We start from the raw sequence: 7,144 nt of genomic DNA, 5'->3' as shown, positions 1-7,144 counted from the left end.
GTGGGTCCCCTCCCTCTTCCTCTCAGCAGCAGGGCCCACCCCAAGCCAGTGACACCCCGAGGGGCTGGCTCTTCTGCACAGATAAGAAGCGCCTGTGATTAGCATGAGCTCATTTGCCCCAGGACAGCCAGTCCCCCAGGGCCAGGGACCCCCCCCCTCCCCCCGCCTCTGTCCTCCGTGGCCTCAGGGGGCAAAGGTGAGCCCCCACCCAGCCCTGTTTAAGTTAACTCCAAATTCTAAACTCGCAAAGTCCAAAGAGCAGACCTGAACACATTCTTATAAAAATGTGTTTGAAAAGAACATTCTCCACTCACCCTGGCCCTCCGCCTGCTTCCACTTTGGGGTTCTGGGCAGACTTTTAGAAACAAACTTCTCACCAATTACCACGAGCAAAACAACTCCCAGAAGGTCCCAGGCAGTGCCAGACAGAGCGAGGAACAAGCCCCTCTGCAAAGAGTTTCCGCTCGGTCTCTGGAAATCCCAGGAGATGCCTGTCACGTTGGCACAGCTGACCCGGTCCCTTCTTCCCTCTGCCTCTGCCCACTCCCTGCTCCTGGCCACCCATAGCCTCCCCCTCCACCCCTGGACCAATAGGAGCACCCCAGCTGCCAGCAGCCAGCTCCCAGCAACCCCCGTCCCCAACACACAGGCCCAGGAACACGAAGCAGAGGGGAGCAGGGCAGGCAGCCCAGGTTCCCTGGCACCCACCCTCTAAGATTCAGTCATGCCCCCCCCCCACCCCCGTGCCAGCATCGTCTCTGCAGGTCCCTGGCGCTGAGAGTCATACAGGTTGGGCTCGCCTCTATGCCACACAAGGATGCTGCCTGTGCTGGGATGAGGTCTGGGATGGGGCCAGAGGCTGCCAAGGAGAGAAGGGCTCTGGGAGGCTCATCTCGCCTCATCTCCAATTGCCCCGCTGCCAGGAAAAGCAGGAGGGAAAAGGGGGGAAAAGGAAAAGCAGGAGAAAGGACCTTCAGACATGCTCTGCCCATGGCCAGGGCTAGCGAAGTGGGCCTCGCCGTGTCCCGGAATGATCCCAGTATGCTCAGAGCTGGGCCTTTTTGGAGCAGATTGGAAAATCCCCCAGAGCGGGTGGGGGCCTTGCCAGCTGCTTGGGAAAATGTCTTTGCAGAGCTTAAGGGCGTCATCTCCTCGCTTTCTTCTCATTCAGCCTGTGGGCTGCCCGGCTTTGGGTTGCAGCCTGCAGGCTGGGGCCCCAGAGAGGAGTGCAGCGTGGCCCCTGGCCTTGCTTGCAGAGCCTCCATCCGGAGCAGGAGATGGTCCTGGCCAACGATGGCAGCCATCTTTCAGGATGACCAAATGGGCCAGGCACTGTGCTGGGGAGGGAATCAGAGAAGGCTTCCTGGAGGAAGTGGCTTCTGAGGGCCAAATAGTAATTAAGCAGAAAACCAGTGGGGGATGAGCATCCCGGGGAATGGGAACAGAGGGGCAAAGGCCTCGAGTGGGGAGCAGAAGGGCCCCACAAGCTGAGCCACAACAGAGCACCCACGTGAGGGCCAGAGCCGCTGGGAGCCTGTGGAGAGGTGGGTCCAAGAACCTTGTTGGGCGGACTCAGCCTGGATGGGGAGTCTGTGCCAGTGAAGGAGTGTGGGCTCTGGAGGGGTGGGAGCCGGGGAGGGCTTCGATCCCGCCCTGACACAGCCCGGGTTTGTTTTGGAAAGTTGACTCTGATGCGCTCAAGGCACAGGGCGGTGAGAGGAAGGCGGGCGCCAGGGAACTGGGGAGTTTCCCCTCTGGATGCTCAGCGGAGTGCACCCAGCCCTCCCGACCGGCCCCCTCCCCAGCCTCCCGGCCACTCCGAGTCGCCGCAGCTCCCTGAAGCTTTGCCTAAGCTGCTCCCTGTGTGTGCCCGGCCTCGCCGTCTGCCTGCGGGACCTGTGCCCAGGGGCAGCCAGAGTGCCCGTCCTGGCATGTTCCCCATCCACCCCTCCCCTTGGAGGCTTTACTGCTCCTTCAGATTGTTCTGGCAGGGGCTTGGCCATGCCCCAGACTGACCATCCTCTACTCAGGAGTCAACGTCCCCACCAGGCTGGGGCCCCTCTGGATCCCGAGCCCTCAAGCAGGCAGGTTCTCAGGGAAGGTTGGCAGGGAGTCCTGGGGAGGCCCGACTGTGAGGCTCCCTAGCTCAGCCCACCGCGGGCGAGCTCACTTCTTTTGCCCGGGATACCTTGGAGGTGGGTGGCAGGGACCAGCTGGGTAGTTATCGAATCATTCCCCTCTCCCGATGCTGAGTTCTGCCCAGTGCAACGTGAGACTCACCCCTCCACAGCAAAGTCTCACCTGTCCTGCTCCCACGGTCCCCTTGCCTGCTGATCGGATGGGGGAGGCCCAGGAGGAGGCCCAAGGCTCTGAGAGTGGTAAAACCAGTACAGTAGGAATAGACTCCATGAAGTGCCACCCAGACGTGGGGAAGGCTGTTGGACACAGGATTCAAGCTGACAATGAATCCAGAGATCTGGAAAGTCCACCGTTCACCAAAGCAGGAAGGAATGTAAGGAAAGTTCGAACACCACTGAGAAGCTCGGTGATGTCTGTCCTCCAGATCCGGGGCTAGTGACAGCCAGGTCCAACCCTGCAGAGCCAGGCTCCCTGACTACAAGCGGGTAATGAGGTGCTGACATGGGACAGGCAAGGGGGCAACGTGGGGCTGTAGGAGACTAGACAGAAGAACCACCGTGATGGAGAGTCCCAGGTGGATCCGTGGTAGAGAATCCGCCTGCAATGCAGGAGACTCAGGTTCAATCCTCAGGTTGGGAAGATCTCCTGGAGAAGGAAATGGCAACCCACTCCAGTATTCTTGAGCGGACAGAGGAGGCCAACGGGCTATAGCCTATGGGGCTGCAAAAAGTTAGACATGACTTAGCAACTAAACAACAACAACCAGTCTAATGAGCAACAGGATCACAGTGGCAGCCAGGGGCCTCTGGAAATGGTTAACCTGGCTCTTGGAGCATGGGGCAGAACAGCTGGGCTATTCTGGAGGGTGAAATACAATCTGCACAGTGAAGATAAATCAAGAATGACTGATCAGGATGCTGACAGTAGCTGCCCCTATAAAAAGTCACAGCTTCCCTTCTGGTTTCCGTCTGGAGCTAGTTTTCAGACCAGGAATCCAGTGGACACTTCATCAGGAGGAAGGACCCTGAGCCACGGCAAGTGTACACGGTAGTGACGCCCCAGTCCTTCCGCACGAGGGTAAGGCTGCTGATTTGAGCACCTTGAGCATCTTTAGACTAAGAAAGGAGGACGCCCAGACACGCTGAGGGCTGTTGGACACAGGATTCCAGTTGATAATGATACAGGAGACCAAATGACCCTGTTAGAATGAGACCGATGGGGGCGACAGAGTCCCTGACCCTGGTGTGGCTTCCTGTGAGTCCCCCGGTCTGTGGTCCCGTGGTCATTTGTGTGGCACTGGAATGAACAATTTAGATAGACCTATTTGATAGTTGGTACCACCCCCACCTTGACCTTCTCTGAAACTGCCTTCTCCCACTTGGGCCAAGAGAGTAAACCAAAAACAAAATCACACACCAGAGAATGGCACAAATGAATGCCCCCTTTCAAGAGGTAAATGACAGAGTGGTAGTCCCCATCATATTGCCATTTAATCTGTCTGTCAGCCCCCCAGAAACCTGAAGGATCTTGGATGGTGGTGGCGGATTACTACTAACTCAAGCTAGCAGCTGCCCCAACCACAACCCCTGTAGCAGATGTGGTCTTTGTTAGCACAGATGAATGTGGCCTCGGGTACATGGCAGAGGGTCATTGTGTTCATTTCATCCCCATAAGAAATGAGGGTACAAAACAGTTTTCATGGACTTGGAAAGGACAGTAGTACACAGTCAGTCTTGCACTAGGGCTACCATCGCTCTCATCCCTGACACATTATAGTCTGAAGTCCCCATCATAGTCCCTACTGGACACCCCACAGAACATCACATTGGTCCACTACCACGAGGATGCCACGCAACACCAGCTGGATGGACACATTGAAGGCCTTGTTTCCAGAGCGTGAGAGAGAAACCCTGTGAAGAGTCACATGCCTGCTGGATCAGTAAATATTAGGGATCCAGTGACCGAGGGCAGTGCTCTCAGGATCTGTTCAAAAGCAAAGGACAAGTAATTGCATCTTGCACCCTCGTCTCCCCGCTCCATGAGGCAGGAAACACAAAGCCGGGAACGTCTCTGAGTTCTAGAGGCAGCGTGTTCCACACCTGGGGACGCTTTGCGGTATTTACTCACAAAAATCTTCTTGAGAGTCCCTTGGACTGCAGGGAGATCACAGCAGTCACCCTAAAGGAAATCAACCCTGAATATTCAAGGGAAGGACTGATGCTGAAGCTGAAGCTCCAGTACTTTGGCCATTTGGTGAGAAGAGCCAACTCATTTGAAAAGACCCTGATGCTGGGAAAGACTGAGGGCAGGAGGAGAAGGGGGTGACAGAGGATGAGACGGTTGGATGGCATCACCGACTCGATGGACATGAGTTTGAGCAAACTCCAGGAGATAGTGAAGGACAGGATAGCCTGACATGCTGCAGTCCATGGGGTCGCCAAGAGTCAGACACAACTTAGTGACTGAACAACGACAACATTCACCCGTACCTGGTGGCCCAAGAGAATGCTAACTCTGAGTGGGGCCTGGAAGCAGGAAGGGGCTCTGCATCAGATTCATGCTGCAGGGCAAGCATCCTTGCTCCCTGGACCATATGATCTGTCAAATGTTATGATCTTAGAGGTTATCAGCAGTAGGAAAAGACACCAAGATTTAATGGCAAACCCCAATGAGAAAATCTCAAATCAAATGCTTTCATTTCTGGATCACGCCCATGGCATCTACAATGGAGAATTATATATGTTTAAATAAATAGCTCACGGTGTGGACCCTCCTAGAGATAGTGCTCAACCATGGGAAATCAAGTGACCATGTGGTCAGAATTCCCTATCATGAAATGGGTTCTATCAGACCCACCAAGACATAAGGTCAGTTAAGTCCAGAAGTTGCTGCTGTTATTCTCTTGCTAAGTCACGTCCGACTCTGTGTGACCCCATGGGCTGCAGCACACCAGGCTTCCCTGTCCTTCGCTATCTCCCAGACTTTGCTCAGACTCATGTCCATTGAGTTGATGATGCCATCCAACCATCTCTTCACATTAGGCGGCCAAAGTATTAGAGCTTCAGCTTCAGTATCAGTCCTTCCAATGAAAATTCAGGGTTGATTCCCTTTAGGATTGACTGGTTTGATCCCCCTGCAGTCCAAGGGACTCTCAAGAGTCTTCAACAACACAGTCCCAAAGCATCAATTCTTCTTCCCTCAGACTTCTTTATTTTCCAACTCTCACATCTGTACATGACTACTGAAAAAACCATAGCCTTGACAAGACGGACCTTTGTTGGTAAAGTAATGTCTCTGCTTTTTAATATACTGTCTAGGTTTGTCACAGCTTTTCTTCCAAGAAGCAAGCGTCTTTTAATTTCATGGCTTCAGTCACCATCCACAGTGATTTTGGAGCCCCCACCCCAAAAAATCTGTCACTGTTTCCACTTTTACCCCGCATTTGCCTTCCAGATAGCTGAGAAGAGAAGTGAAAGGCAAAGGGGAAAGGGAAAGTTATGCCCAACTGAATGCAGCGTTCCAGAGAAGAGCAAAGAGAGATAAGAAAGTCTCCTTAAGTAACAATGCAAAGAAATAGAGGAAAGCAGTAGAATGGGAAAGCCCAGCGGTATGCCAACAGAAAACACGAGTGGACACGTCTCAGATGAAGCACAGTTTAGTTAAGCACCAGATCCTGAAGCTTCCTCTCCTTCAGCTCACGCTTAAAACCACATGAAATTTTCATGACCAACTGACGAAGGAGAGTCGGAGCTTGGCTCATGGACGGGACTAGTATACGGGGAGTACAGTGATGGCTCAGGGAATGGATGCAAACTGAAAACGGACGCTGCCTGCTCCAAACCACTTGGAATGGGCTTGAAAATAATAGACAGGGAGGATCTTCCAAATAAAGCTGCAAGACTCAGGGCAGTCGTCCACTCAGTGTGGAAGGAGAAGCAGCCCAAAGCTAGAGCATAGCTGGACTTGTGGGCAGTGACAAGTCGCTCGGTCACCTGGCCAGAGGCCTGGGAGCAGAAATAGAAGATCAGGGATTCTGGGGTGGAAGTGTGTGGGTGGAGTGTACATATGTGGAGAAAATATCAGGTATTATATGTTAATACGCACCAGAGGGACTTCCCTGGTGGTCCAATGGCTAAGACTCCACACTTGCAATGCAGGAGGCCTGGGTTCAAACCCTGGTCAGGGAACTAGATCCGTCATGATGCAACTAAGCGCTCACATGCTACAACTAGAGATCTCGCATGCCACAACTAAGACCCAGCACAGCCAAATAAATAAAAAATGCTTTAATGATTTAAAAAGATATCCACAAGAAAACACCCAGTCCAGGAATAGCCCTGAAAAACCAGATACTAGGAGTGAGAAATCTGTACGCAGGTCAAGAAGCAACATTTAGAACTGGATATGGAACAACGGACTGGTTCCAAATTGGGAAAGGAGTCCATCAAGGCTGTATGTCACCTTGCTTAGTTAACATCTGTGCAGAGTGCATCAGGCGAAATGCTGGGGTGGATGAACCACAAACTGGAATCCAGATTGCAGGGAGAAATATCAACAACCTCAGATATGCAGATAATACCACTCTAAGGGTAGAAAGTGAAGAGGAACTAAAGAGCCTCTTGATGAGGGCAAAAGAGGAGAGTGAAAAGCCTGGCTTAAAATTCAAAATTCAAAAAACTAAGATCATGGCATCCAGTATCAATTCATGGCAAAAAGATGGGGGAAAACTAGAAACAGTAACAGATTTTATTTTCTTGGACTTCAAAATCACCACAAATGGTGACTGTAGCCATGAAATTAAAAGATGCTTGCTCGTTAGAAGGAAAGCTAAGACAAACCTAGACAGCTTATTAAAACGCAGAGACATCACTTCGCTGTCAAAGCTCTGTATAGTCAAAGCTGAATATTTTCCAGTAGTCATGTACAGATGTGAGAGTTGGACCATAAAGAAAGCTGAGCGCGGAAGAATTGATGCTTTTGAGTTGTGGTGCTGGATAAGACTCTC

This window comes from Odocoileus virginianus, chromosome 16 (assembly GCF_023699985.2).
Source record: "Odocoileus virginianus isolate 20LAN1187 ecotype Illinois chromosome 16, Ovbor_1.2, whole genome shotgun sequence".
Classification (NCBI taxonomy): Eukaryota; Metazoa; Chordata; class Mammalia; order Artiodactyla; family Cervidae; genus Odocoileus; species Odocoileus virginianus.
This window is presented reverse-complemented; position numbering follows the sequence as displayed.